Here is a 13,186-nt window from a genome sequence, read left to right on the forward strand (position 1 = left end):
CAGAGATACTGCTCAGTAAACACACTGTCCAGTGAATTCTCTTTCATGATGACTCTGAACACCAAAACCATTAGTAATCTAAGAAAGGTCATATAGTCATTGGTACAGAGCCAAGACAGGACATTATAATGCTGTGCTGTTAAAAACACAGGCTCTGGAGCCAGTCAACCCACGTTTAAATCCCAGTTTTCATAATTTGCTAGCTGTGTAACTTGGGACAAGTCACTTACCTTTTCTATGTCTCAATTTTCTGATCTATGAACAACAGCTTTGTCCCACAAGGCTGTTGTGACAATTTCAAAAGGTCAAACATGTAGCAAGTGCCTGACACATAGTAATTAATCAATATATGCTACTGCACTAAAATCAGGAAGTTCTGGTTCTTCTAAAAACAAATTTTACAGTAAAACAAATGTCAATTACATCAAAGATTTCAAAACTGTATGCACAAAAGAAGCCTTAATGAAAAATAAACAACTTGAAAATGTATTTGATGTGGTTTACATGGCAATCAGAATGTGCATATATGTCTTCAAACAGCCTCAACTGCTGAATGTTGCTTTTGGAATTTGAAAAGAATGCAACATCCAGCTGCCCTTGACATTTATGAAGGAAGCACACTGCATGGGGAAGGGCAACAGATCCCACTCTCCAACTGAGTTCTGCTCCTTGATCAGCTATAGTAAAGTGACTGCAACTCTGACTCACCATCTTCAAAACACCAGCCACAAACCATGCTTGTCTTATTATAAAAACCTCTCAGAAACAAGTATGTGGCATGCCTCATAACATGCAAGTTACTCCATTCAAGATAAAGACATTATTATGCTTTCACTAATTTATTCAAACCTATTCTGAAACAGTTCAGTCGGAAAACCATTTTCCTTTATCTTTCACATGGTCAAAGGATAAACAGATTCTAATTTTAAGAAACAGTGGAGAAGAGAAACAGGAATAAAAACCCTCATGTCCCAGAGAAAGAATTTAAAACTTGCCAATCTTGATGTGACAAAAAGGCATATGGGATGATATATGTTTATATCTCTCTAATCCTTGACCAGAATTAGCACAGTGCCCCACACACAGTGAGTGCTTAAGACATATTTGTTAAAAGCAAAGATAGAACAAAAATTTAATATTTTGGGATTTATTGTATCTGATCTTGAATGAACACCACTGTATCCCTATCTCCATCCAATTAGGACAGAATTAGGCCTAAAACCATCAGTACCTTCATTAAAAAGTTAAAGCAGAGACAATGGCATAAAGGTCTCCCAACCTGTGGACTTTTTTCTAGTAGACTGAACTTGACCTTTGCATCCTTTTGAAATTCTGACATGACTGTAATCCCAAAATGAAACAAAGGGGCTTAAAGGACCTTAAAAACTATTATGCCCTGCCTCAACAGACATCATTTCTAAAATGAAAAGGGGAGTATCTATATGGTCTTTGTGTTCCATTTATAACCTGAAGCACTGCAAGATGCAAACAGAAAACAAAGGAAAAATTTTGTGATTTGGGAGCTGGATGGGAGTCTGGACTGATTATGGCCCCTCACAAACTCAAAGACTTTCCAGTAGAGAACTTGCTGAACAGAACTTGCTGCTCAAGGACTTTAGGCAGCACAATTCAAATTACTCCCTCCTGATGGCAGCGAGGAATCAAATGAAATCTATCCTCCAACATTTCACGTGTTTGCAGGCATCCATTCAAAGTACCTCAGAGCCTCACCAGGCCCGGACTCATTACTGAAGGAAGAGTTTCAGTAAATATCATATCAGTCTTACACAACTTGCCATTCCCAGCCAAGTATTCAAAACCTTTCCAGGATGGCAGGTGTTGTGGTAGAGCCGACTAAGCCACTACTAGGGACACCCACATGCCAGAGTGCAGGTTGCCAGTTTTAGTCTCAGCTACCCCACTTCCAATCCAGCTTCCTGCCAATGTATCTGAGACAGAAAGAACATGATGGCTCAAATGCTTCAGCCCCTGCCACACACTTGGGAGACCTGGATGAAATTTCGAGCCTCTGGCTTTAGCCTGGACCAGTCCCAGCCATTTCTGGGCATTTAGGGAATGAACCACCAAATGGAAGGTACCCGCTCCTCCCAACTCCCACATTAAGTAAAACAAAATAAATACATATTTTCTAAAGTTAGGGTTTAAAAAAAGAGGTATATGCTTTTATTGTCTTAAAAAAACTTTCAGAACTCATTCTCTAACTTATTTCCCCCCAAACCTCCCCAATACCTGAAATATGCCTAGGATCATAGCCACCCCAAGCTCCTGCATTCTCTTGCCAACTTGAGTGTGTTCCTGTCCCTCTGAGGGCTCTCCATCCATATTATAGTCCATCTCTGAATCAAATTTAATGCAGAAACACTCTTTTTTTAAAGGCAGCATTAGATACAGAGAGAGAGAGAGAGAGAGAGAGAGATCGATTTTCCATCCACTGGTTCATTCTCCAAATGGCTACAACAGCTGGAGCTGCACCAATCCAAAGCCAGGAGCCAGGAGCTTCCTCTGGGTCTTCCACGTGGGTGCAGGGGCCCAAGCACTTGGGCCATCCTCTGCTGCTTTCCCAGGCACACTAGCAGGGAGCTGGATCGGAAATGGAGCAGTCCTTAATGTGCTGTGCATCATGATTTAATGCAATAACTAGTACTCAAACAGTATTTTTCACTTTGTGCTTCTGTGTGGGTGCAAACTGTTGAAAACTTTACTTAATATAGGCTAAATTGATCTTCTGTATATAAAGATAATTGAAAATGAATCTTGATGTGAATGGAAGGGGAGAGGGAGGGGGAGAGGGAAGTTATGGGGGTGGGGGGATGGAAGCCATTGTAATCCATTAGCTGTACTTTGGAAATTTATATTCATTAAATAAAAGTTAAAAAAAAAAAAAAAGAAACTGGAGCAGCCAAGACTTGAACTGCCACCTATATGGGAGGCTGGTGCCATAGGTGCTGGCTCTAGGAAAGTTCTTAGTGGGCGCTCAATGGACATTTATTCAACTCAGTCCAGTCACACTAAGAAATACCAGGTAGGAAATATCACCAAATACATCTGAAAGTCACTGACTAGGGTCAGGACGGCTGGGAGTTGTTTCCATAAAACAGTTTTCTCAATGCATCACATTGAGCCTCAGCTCAGATACTTTGTCTTACTCAAGCTGTAAAATAGTCAATGTAACTGTCACTGCAGCTGAAGGCCTCAGTGCATAAAATGTCAATCAGTAACAAAATTATCCCATGGTTATAGCTGTTTCACAGATGTCAGAGAGAGTCAAAGCCCTCATGAAACACACGTGTAGAAGAGTACAGAACTAGTTCTTGTTTCTTGATGTGCTTGAATACCATAGCTTCCCATCTGCTATAGCACAGTCCACATCTTAGAAGGTTGTGTACACTCTGTCTGCAAAGTATTAGGAATAAAGATAATGTTTTGGAATTTTTTTGTTAGAAATAAAGAATGAATATATGATTGTAGTAAACAAAGAAAGTAAATGAAAAGGGCTGGAAAAAAGCAAACCTTTGGTAGACCAATATTTATAAACTTTAGCACTTTAATATTATTTTGCAAATATTAAAGCATTAAATCTAATTATAGACCTTTGAAGTTGGGACCGGTGTTGTCATGCAGTGTGTTAAGCCACTGCTTGTGATGCCTTCATCCCATAGCATGCTGGTTCAAGTCCCCGTTGCTCAGTTTCTGACTCAACTTCTCGCTAATGTGCCTGGGAAGACAACAGTGAATGACCCAAGCACTTGGTCCCCTGCCATCCATGTGGGAAACATTGATTGAGTTCCTGGCTCCTGCCTTTGGCCTGGCACATCCTGGCTGTTGCAGCCATTTAGAGAGTGAACCAGTAAATGGAAGATCACTCACTCTCTTTCTCACCCCCACCCCTATCTCTCTCTCTGTCACTGTGCTTTCAAATAAATATTTTTAAATAGACCAATGAAACTCCATTCTACATGAAAAATACAAAAGTACTTAAATAAAATCTTACCCTTGAACTCAAAAGAATTGGGAAAATTTTTACACATTGTTTTAGAAAGCTGTGTAAGATAAAAATTTTGAATTTGTGGTATGAACAACCAATCTACCAAATACTGACATATTCAATATGTCAATAATTTGAGAAGCAATAGAGACCATGGTGGCAGAAGGCAAAAATACAAATCAATAAGTAAGTAAGTAAGCAAGTAAATAAAAGTAATTTGGGGCACTGGCGACGTAACAGGTTAAGCCACTGATGGGCACTGGTTCAAGTCTTAGCCACTCTACTTGCAATCTGGCTCCCTGCTAACATGCCTGGAAAAGCAGCAAAAGATGGGCCAAGTGCTTGGGCACCTATACCCATGTGGAAGACCCGGATGAAGCACCTGGCTCCTGGTTCTGCTTGGCCCAGCTCCAGCTGTTACAGCTATCTGGGGAATGAACCAGTGGATGAAAGACCTCTCGCTCTCTCTCTCTCTCTCTCTCTCTCTCTCTGTCTCTCCCTCTCTGTATCTGTAACTCTACCTTTCAGATAAATAAAATAAATCTTTAAAAAGAAAAGTCAAAGAATTTTGAGAGTAAAGTATATGAAACAGAAAAGTGAGCATCTCAGGGACAAAACTGAGAAAGGTGCTCCCTTGGTGCATGCTGAATGACAAATACAAGGATCACCTGGATGAGAAAGAGATAGAACCAAATCTGCTGTTCTTCCTTCCTGGAGAAAAAATGACTCTTAATTGTAACAATAATTAACATATACCAACAATTAATAGAAACTAACCCAGGCTGGGAGGAAAAAAGACAAAGAAGAGTGTTGAGGAAGAGTGAGTCTGGCAAGATCGTTGGAGATAACTGTGGAAGGTGAGAGCAGCACCAGCTGTTGGTCTTCCTCGCCTGCACAAGGGGTGCAGTTCTCCACACGATGCTCCTGTTGGTGCCTGCACGTGTATCAGTCATAGAAGGTATGCTTGTATATGCTGACTTTTTTGCTTTCCCTTGCTAATTTTATCACCTCCGAGCATGGTGTTAGTAGCAGGTGCTTAGTTGTTGATTGGAAAAAAAAAAAAATTACCCAATGATAAGAACTCTGACAATGATAGACATCCCAAGCAGTTTAAGTGGGAGTAACTTCACATATTTTTTAAAACCTTGAGCCAAGACTACAACAGTGCAAACAAGGAAATTTAGTTAAGAATGGTCTCCCAACCTGGACAAAGCTAAACTCTTATCTATTCTCTGCACCTGTAACCGCTTGATTTATAAATAGTTTGCCCTTTTACTTTGCTTCATGGTCAGCTGCACAACAGAAGACATGCCTAAGATCACGTTGCTGTTGTGACTAATCTCTACAAAGAGCAGTGCAGGAGATGAAAGGGAGCCACTTCCAAGGCTCTCAGAACAAGGAGCAAGGAGCCCATAAGCCCAATATGGAAAGCTGGAATTTAGGAACCTTGTGATATGACTTGATTTAAAACAAAACAAAAATACTGAAAAGGATTCAGACAATATGGGACAGAGACAGTACAGCAAAAGAAAATAAGTGATCAGTTCCCAAGAATTTTTGCTCCTGACATCCTCTTATATAGAGATGTTTTCTTTTCTTCTGTTTTTAAAGCAAGTTAAAAACACAATCGTCCACCAAGGGGGGGAAAAAAAAAAAAGAGAGATTCTTGATTAATTCACTCAATGGTAGATCACACAGCATAAAAATTAGCATTATGAAGACTATGTGGTAACATAAAATTCATTTATTTGCTGATCCAATGAATATTTATTGACCTGTGACAGCTCTACTATTGATACTTAAGTGCATATGAGAGGATGAAACAGACAAAACTCTGCCAGAACAGATTTTTGTTGCAGTATGATGTGCATGCCATAATGCAACATCGAGGAACACCAGAGGAACAGAATAGAAGGATCATGAGCTGTGGTGACCTATGCCTACCAGACAGTTTTAAGCCCCAGTTTGCCACAGACTTGAAGTATAACATTGAGCAGTTTAGCTGTTCTTGCTTATTCTCTTTTCCATATTTATATTATATAAAGGAGACAGAGCTACTTCACAGGATTACTATAAAAATTAAGATTATACTAGACAGAATGTCAGAACTAAATGTGACAATATGGTGTTTAATCTCAAAGAAATTTTGCCAGTAGAGAATGTCACCAAAAAATAAATAAGAATAAAAGCTTTATAAAGTATTTTTTATAAACTCATACATGGCTGAGTTGGTAGAAAACTTGGAAATAATTGGAAGTCAGGAAATAATAACAATAAAAGTAATAACAACGACAACAACATGTAACCAGAGAGCTAAGGAAGAGCTTCAACCAGCAGTTGACTTTGTGAGCATCTACAGGTACACAGTAGACCTTGAACCACGAAGCCAATAAGGTGAGGGATAAAAACTCTAAAGCTGAGATTTCTAAAAGACCATACCTTCAAAGGGACATGGAGATATTTTTCTGTCTCATCCTTTTTTGTTACCTGGGTAGAGAAAAAAAAATTATGGAGAAAAATTGCCAACTATAATCGTGTACTCACGTAGATTTTAGGAACTAGTCACAATGACTGTGTGGACATTTACAACAAATATCCATGTGGAAAATTAGTTAAAGCACTACTGGTTTGGTGGTAGTAGAAATAAAAATAGATGCTTTCTAGAGAAAAGTCACTTTAAACACAGGCCTCAAAGGATTTCCATGGGTAAGGTATGCAGGCACTTGTTGTTCACAACCAAAATGAACAGAACACACAATGAAACCAACCTATATCGATGAAAGTCAGTAGAAAAAATAAATTTTAAGAAAATAAAAATATTAAATGTTACAGTATATATGAATATAAAAATAAACATGAATGTTATAATAAATTTTAAAATAAATGTATTACAGTAAAGGAGATACAAAAGTTAGTAGGCAGACTTTTTAAATAAAATTTCTAGAAAAGAAAAATGCAGTTACTAAAATTGTAAAAACATTGGAATGGTGGCATACTAACTCAGGAGAGCATGTTTATTATCATTGGCCCATATTACATTAAGATATCATAAAATACAATAATTCCTTAAAGCAAAGGTTCTTAAGTCCTTAACCCCTAAAACTCAAGGATTCTATGAACTTGAATAGGAAAATTTTTGGATTTATTTTCACTAATTGGAATCTCTTTCAACCATGAGTTAAACCACAAACCAGATCAATGATAACAGTAACTCGGACTTTTTCACCAACATAAATCTCAGATTTTCATATCATATAACATTGTTGCCAATAACACAAAATATTGCTTATACTCATCGGAATCATATTACTCATTATTATGAACCAGTTACTTCCTTGTTATTTGATGTGTTAATTTTAAAGAGTATACATATTAACATATCAATTTAAAAACTTTGACAGCTATACATTTCAATACAATTGGCTTCTTCTATAGTCTGTGTATTTCATTTTATCCACTTAAAAATTGTTATTTGGGGATAGATGTATAGCCTAGAAGTTAAGATCTCCAAGTCCAGTATTGGCGTAACTCTGTTCAGTACCCAACGCTGTCTCCCTGAGAGGCAACTAATGGCTCAAGTAATTGAGTTCCTACCACCCATGAGGAAGATCTGAGTTGAGTTCTCAGCTCCTGACTTCAGCTCAGCCCAGTTTCAGCATTTAAGAAGTGACCTGGAGGGGCTGGCACTGTGGCGCAGTAGATTAAACCTCTGCCTGTGGTGCTGGCATCCCACATGGGCGCTGGTTCTAGTCCCGGCTGCTCCACTTCCAAACCAGCTCTCTGCTATGGCCTGGGAAAGCAGTAGAAGATGGCCCACATCCTTGGGCTCCAGCACCCATGTGGGAGACCCAGAAGAAGCTCCTGGCTCCTGGCTCCTGGCTCCGGATCGACTCAGCTCCACCTGTTGCAGCCAATTGGGGAGTAAACCAACGGAAGGAAGACCTCTCTCTGTCTCTCCCTCTCATTGTCTGTAACTCTACCTTTCAAATAAACTAAATAAAACCTTAAAAAAAAAAAGAAGTGACCTGAAGAGTGAGAGTGTACTCTCACTCTCTCATGCTCTCTCTCTCTCCTTCTAAATAAATAAACAAACATTTCAAGGCATCCTAGGCTTCATCTGACAGCCAAAGGCATTCATAGTACCAGAAATTTAAGCAAAACTGTACAAAAATAAACTTGGAAAAGCATATATATATATAAAATCTCACTGTATTCCACAAATATATAGTTATTATTTGTTAATTATACATTTTTAGCTCAGAAAAAAAGTTATAACTATCTGAAAATTTCAAGAAAATTAATTTCCTTTTTATTTTTTCACTCTACATATAGCTCTCTAACAAATTAAATTAAGTATATTTCTGTTTGGGCTTTCATGTTTTATTTTAGAGGTTTGTCACAAACTCAACAGTAAAAGAGGAAAGGAGTAAAGAAAGAAGTAGGAGAGATGTTTTGCAATTTATCAAGCTATAAGTTATTAACTCTGTATTATGAAAAGAAAAAATTATTTAGATATCTGTCCTTTCTTTTAATTATCTTTGAATCACTACTCATCTAAGATTTTTAAAATTGTGAAGAGCTAAGTTACTTACATTTACCACCTGAGCTTTTGACCAGAATGTAAAATAAAAATGTTACATCTCACACAGAAACCTTGAATAAATGAGGTGATGGATGTTAATTATCCTAATACAAGCATTAAAATATATGCATGCATTGAAATATTACATTGTACCCCATAAATATGTATAATTACTGTTTGTCAATAAATAAATTTTAAAAAATTAGTTACATCAAAAATTTTAAAAGGAGGGGGAGAAGGAAGAAAGAGGAGGAAGGAGGGGGATGGAGCAAGAGAGGAAGGATCATTGTGCTGTTTACTTCTATGAACTGCAATGAATCTGTTCTTTTTGTATTAATAACACATTTACATGAAAATTGATGAGAATTATGTTGTAGTAATTATCATGCATTTGTTGTAACCCTGAAATCTAAGGTATTAATAAATTCCTTTAAAATAAAGTATAGCTTAACTTTCAGATGTTTCCACACAGGGTCTGAATTTGGGTATTCTATAATATGTTTAACAAGACTGTCCAGAAATCCCATCCTAGACCTCTTTGCAAAACATAGAAGTAAAATTCAAATATCTTCCCTTGGCACTGATATTTCACCCTCTTTTACTCCCTCTCTGCACCTTTTCCATGCCATCCTACCTTGGGCCTTGGGTTTCAGTGTGTTTGTGTCTCAGATGACCCACCACACCCCAACCAGAACTTCAAAAGAAGCTGTGAATAACAGGCCTTGTCTAGCTGGAAGATCATCCTGAGTCCCTCCCTGTTTATTCTTGAAATGTTTGGGTCTCCTTTCATCTCCAGTTCTCACATTCTGGCACAATAAACCGGCTCTGACGTCTGTCCCTAACCCTGTGGATCCCAGGCTGCCCCTGCAATAGTGATGCAGTGGCAAGTCCTTGGCTCTGCTCACTGCAAATTTTGCAGCCTCTCCTGCTGTGGGTGAGAAATCTCCCTGTATAAGACCAGCCTTAAAATCTCCAGAGGACAGGAGTTTCAATACCCACTGCCCCCTTCCTGCAGCCTAGTCTGACTGAAAGGATTCCCTGCCATTAGCTGCATTTGAAATAGAATTTTGACATGAATCACCATATGAACGAACTCATTAATGTTCTGTTACTCAAACTCAACCATCCTGTGCCACTTTTTCAAACCTCTTTTAGCAAAAGGACATACTCAATAGAATAGAAAAATGGCCCTATCTGAAAGCTGTCTTAGGGGATAGGCAAGTACAGTAAGTTATACATCACAACCCAGAAAAAAATAAAAAATATTTTAACTCTATCTTGCTTCCCATCATAGAGCAGTAGCTCCCTGCCTACCCCACCCCCAACACTGCAACTGTAGCTCATTGTTGTTCTCTAAGTTCCACACAGCTATAAGAAGAAATGAGGAAGCTCTCCATGAACTAATAGGAAGCGATTTCCCAGAGATATAGTTAAGTGATTAAAAGTCTGGGGAAGAATATATACAGTAAGGAAACTTTGGTGTGAAAAAGATGAAGATGACCATACCTTCATTTGCATATCTTTACAAAAAGAAATACAGAAGAAATCAGAAATTGTGAAGTTGGTTACTTACAAGGGAATAAAGGGAAGGGACACAGAAGGATGTGACACTTGTTTGAGATTCCCTATTGTAGTTTTGACACCGGCTTAGTATTCTATATATTTAAAGAACAAGCATAAATTGAGGCTGGCGCTGTGATGCAGTAGGTTAATTCTCCGCCTGCAGTGCCGGCATCCCATATGGGCGCTAGTTCTAGTCCCAGTTGCTCCTTTTTCAACCCAGCTCTCTGCTATGACCTGGAAAAGCAGTAGAAGATGGCCCTGTACCCACGTGGAAGACCCAGAAGAAGCTCCTGGTTCCTGGCTTCAAATTTTTTAAAACTAATTCAAGTTTTAGTTTGAACAGCTGAGTGAAGAGTGGTGGCAAGGAAGCTAGGAGTCCTGGGTCCCTTTATTGGGAATACTATTACAGACTGATATCTCTGCATGCGGTAGGTCCATTGCTACTACGGTATCTTGTCCTTAGGTCTTCCTGTGGACAGAGGTAGGAAATATATGTGGGTACAAAGACATACACATACAGACACCTATAATGTATTTGCAGCATGTGTATTTATACCCATCTATAAAATAAATACACATAGAGGTTCCCAGCTCTGTCCGTTGTGGCCATTTGGGGAGTGAACCAGCAGATGGAAGACCTTTCTCTCTGTCTCTCTGTCTCTCTCTCACTGTCTATAAATAAATAAAATCAAATGTCAAATAAATAAAATCTTAAAAAAAAAAGAATAAGCACAAATCAAAAAGGGATAAGAAAGGGGAAAAGACAAAACTGAAGCAAACTACAAAAGTGAATTCACTTTTATTTCCAGAGAAAAATATAGCAAAACTCTTGCAGTGATGGGATGACAAAGATGGCCTGACTGAATAACTTATAATTGCAGTATTTTACTATATAACCTCAGCTTTGGGCAATGGGTAGGGGTAGAGAAGAGCAAACACATCCTGAAATATTTTTGATATATTTGTTATCAAGTGATATTGGCAAAGCAATTCTGAAACTACTTTAACTCTCTTATAAGACTGAGAAGATGAGTAAATATATCAAAGTTGTTGGGAGCCAGGGTCTTCTCACTGTGGACAAGGGGGCAAACTAACATGGAATGGAAGAGGCAAGAACCCAGTGAGGATAGATCAGCATCCATCCTGTCGGCATGAACTCAAGATATCTAAATTTAGACATATACGTGTACATACACACATATATGAGTGTATACTTACTTTATAGATGTATATAAACACACATGCTGCAATAAGTGAAGGAAGGTGAAGAGCTTCCCCCAGGAGGATTCCTTCAAACCCCACCACATGGCCTTCCTGGGCACCAAAGCCAGCATAACATATCATGCTGGAAGTTGATAGATGGAGATCCAAAATGAACAAGAGGGAAGTTGTGAAGGCAGCAACCACGGTAGAGACACCACCTCTGGTGGTTGTAGGCATCATGGGCTACGTGGAAACCCCTTGAGGCCTCAGCATCTCCAAGACCATCCACGTATCAGTGATGAGTACAAAATGTGCTTTTACAAGTACTGGCATAAGTCGAAGAAGACCTTTTTCTCTACTTGGCAATGAGCCAGGTGTTTGGTGTTTGGTCAGAACAAGATTATCTATGTCATGGAAGTGGAAGTGACCAAGGCAAAGGCTACCAAGGGGTCACCAGCCATTGGCACAACAAGTAGCTGCCCCACAAGACCCACCAAGGGCTGTACAAAGTAGTCTGTACTGGGATGTGTCACTCTGCTTGTGTGGCCTTCTCTGTGGCACAGGCTAAGCAGAAAGGCTACCATCACCCCATGGAGGTCAACAAGAGGATCTACAGGATTGGGCAGGGCTACCTGATCAAGGATGGCAGAATGATCAAGAAGAGTATCTCCACCTACTACAACCTGTCTGACCAAGAGCATCGGCCTTTTGGCGTCTTTGTCCATTATGGTGAAATGACCAGTCAGGTTGAGAGGCTGCAGAGTGGGGATCAAGAAGCAAGTGCTCACTTTCGGTAAGGCCCTCCTGATGCAGAACAAACAGCAGGTCCTGGAGAAGACTGATCTTAAGTTCATTGACACAACCTCCAAATTTGGCCATGTCTGCTTCCAGACTGTGGAGGAGAAGAACGCATTCATGGGACCATTTAAAGAAGACAGAATCACAAAGGAAGGAGGATCATAATGTCAGGAACAAACTGTACAGCTAGTGGTATCACAATAAAAGTGACTTTCCAGCTAGAAAAAAGAAAATGAGCATCATATTACTAATCATTAACAGTTGTCAAACCCTCTCCAAGTTCTCTTATTTGGTATATAGACTCTCAACCTTTAATTTTTTTAATAAAATCAAATCCTAGTGTATTTTGGCAAATAATTTTCTAAAATATTTAAACAATCCTATTTTAAAATTCAAAGTGAGCATGAGCTGTTGATTGATAGGGGCTTATCAGGCTTTAGGAAGACAAAAAGCTCAATCTGACTATACAATCTACCTACAATTCTGGCTATATTTATAGCACTTAAGAAACTATTTAGGAAATAACTGGTAAAAAGAATAATCCATTTTTTGCTTCAAAAGGCTTTTTCTAGATTAGGTATAAATTATTTATGAAGATCTTTACCCTATGAGTTAAATCCAAAGTTTCTCATTAATGCTTTTTTGTCTTATTTAATAATAACTAAGTACAGTTTTTCCTTAATCCAAGAAAGTTGACCATATAAGGAGGTTCCAGCCATAAACTTTTCGTTCACCCCAAGTGACCTGTTTTTCATCCTTTCTCTTGATTTAATTTTTTGGCAGCAAACTTAGTTTATTTGCCAACAACAATTAGCAGCCTTAATAAATTTGTAGATTTTTAAGAATAGCTTAATAATGATGGAAAGAAAGTGATTTTAGCACGCTCTTCTTATAATGGAGTGTGACCATAGTTTCACTCCTGGGACCTACATGTGAAGGTTTCCTGGCAAGAGCGTTCCAAACCCCCACTCACCCAGCAGTAAGTGACTCATTCTACTTCCTATTGATGGGGTCAGTGAACAAAGAAGTGGCCA

General features: G+C 38.7%; 1 pseudogene; it reads left to right on the forward strand.

Moving 5' to 3' along the window:
• Nucleotides 1-6,225: 6,225 nt before the first annotated feature.
• LOC133771000 (large ribosomal subunit protein uL3-like) lies at nucleotides 6,226-12,317 on the forward strand (annotated as a pseudogene).
• Nucleotides 12,318-13,186: the final 869 nt, after the last annotated feature.

This window comes from Lepus europaeus, chromosome 12 (genome assembly GCF_033115175.1).
Source record: "Lepus europaeus isolate LE1 chromosome 12, mLepTim1.pri, whole genome shotgun sequence".
NCBI classification, from domain to species: domain Eukaryota; kingdom Metazoa; phylum Chordata; class Mammalia; order Lagomorpha; family Leporidae; genus Lepus; species Lepus europaeus.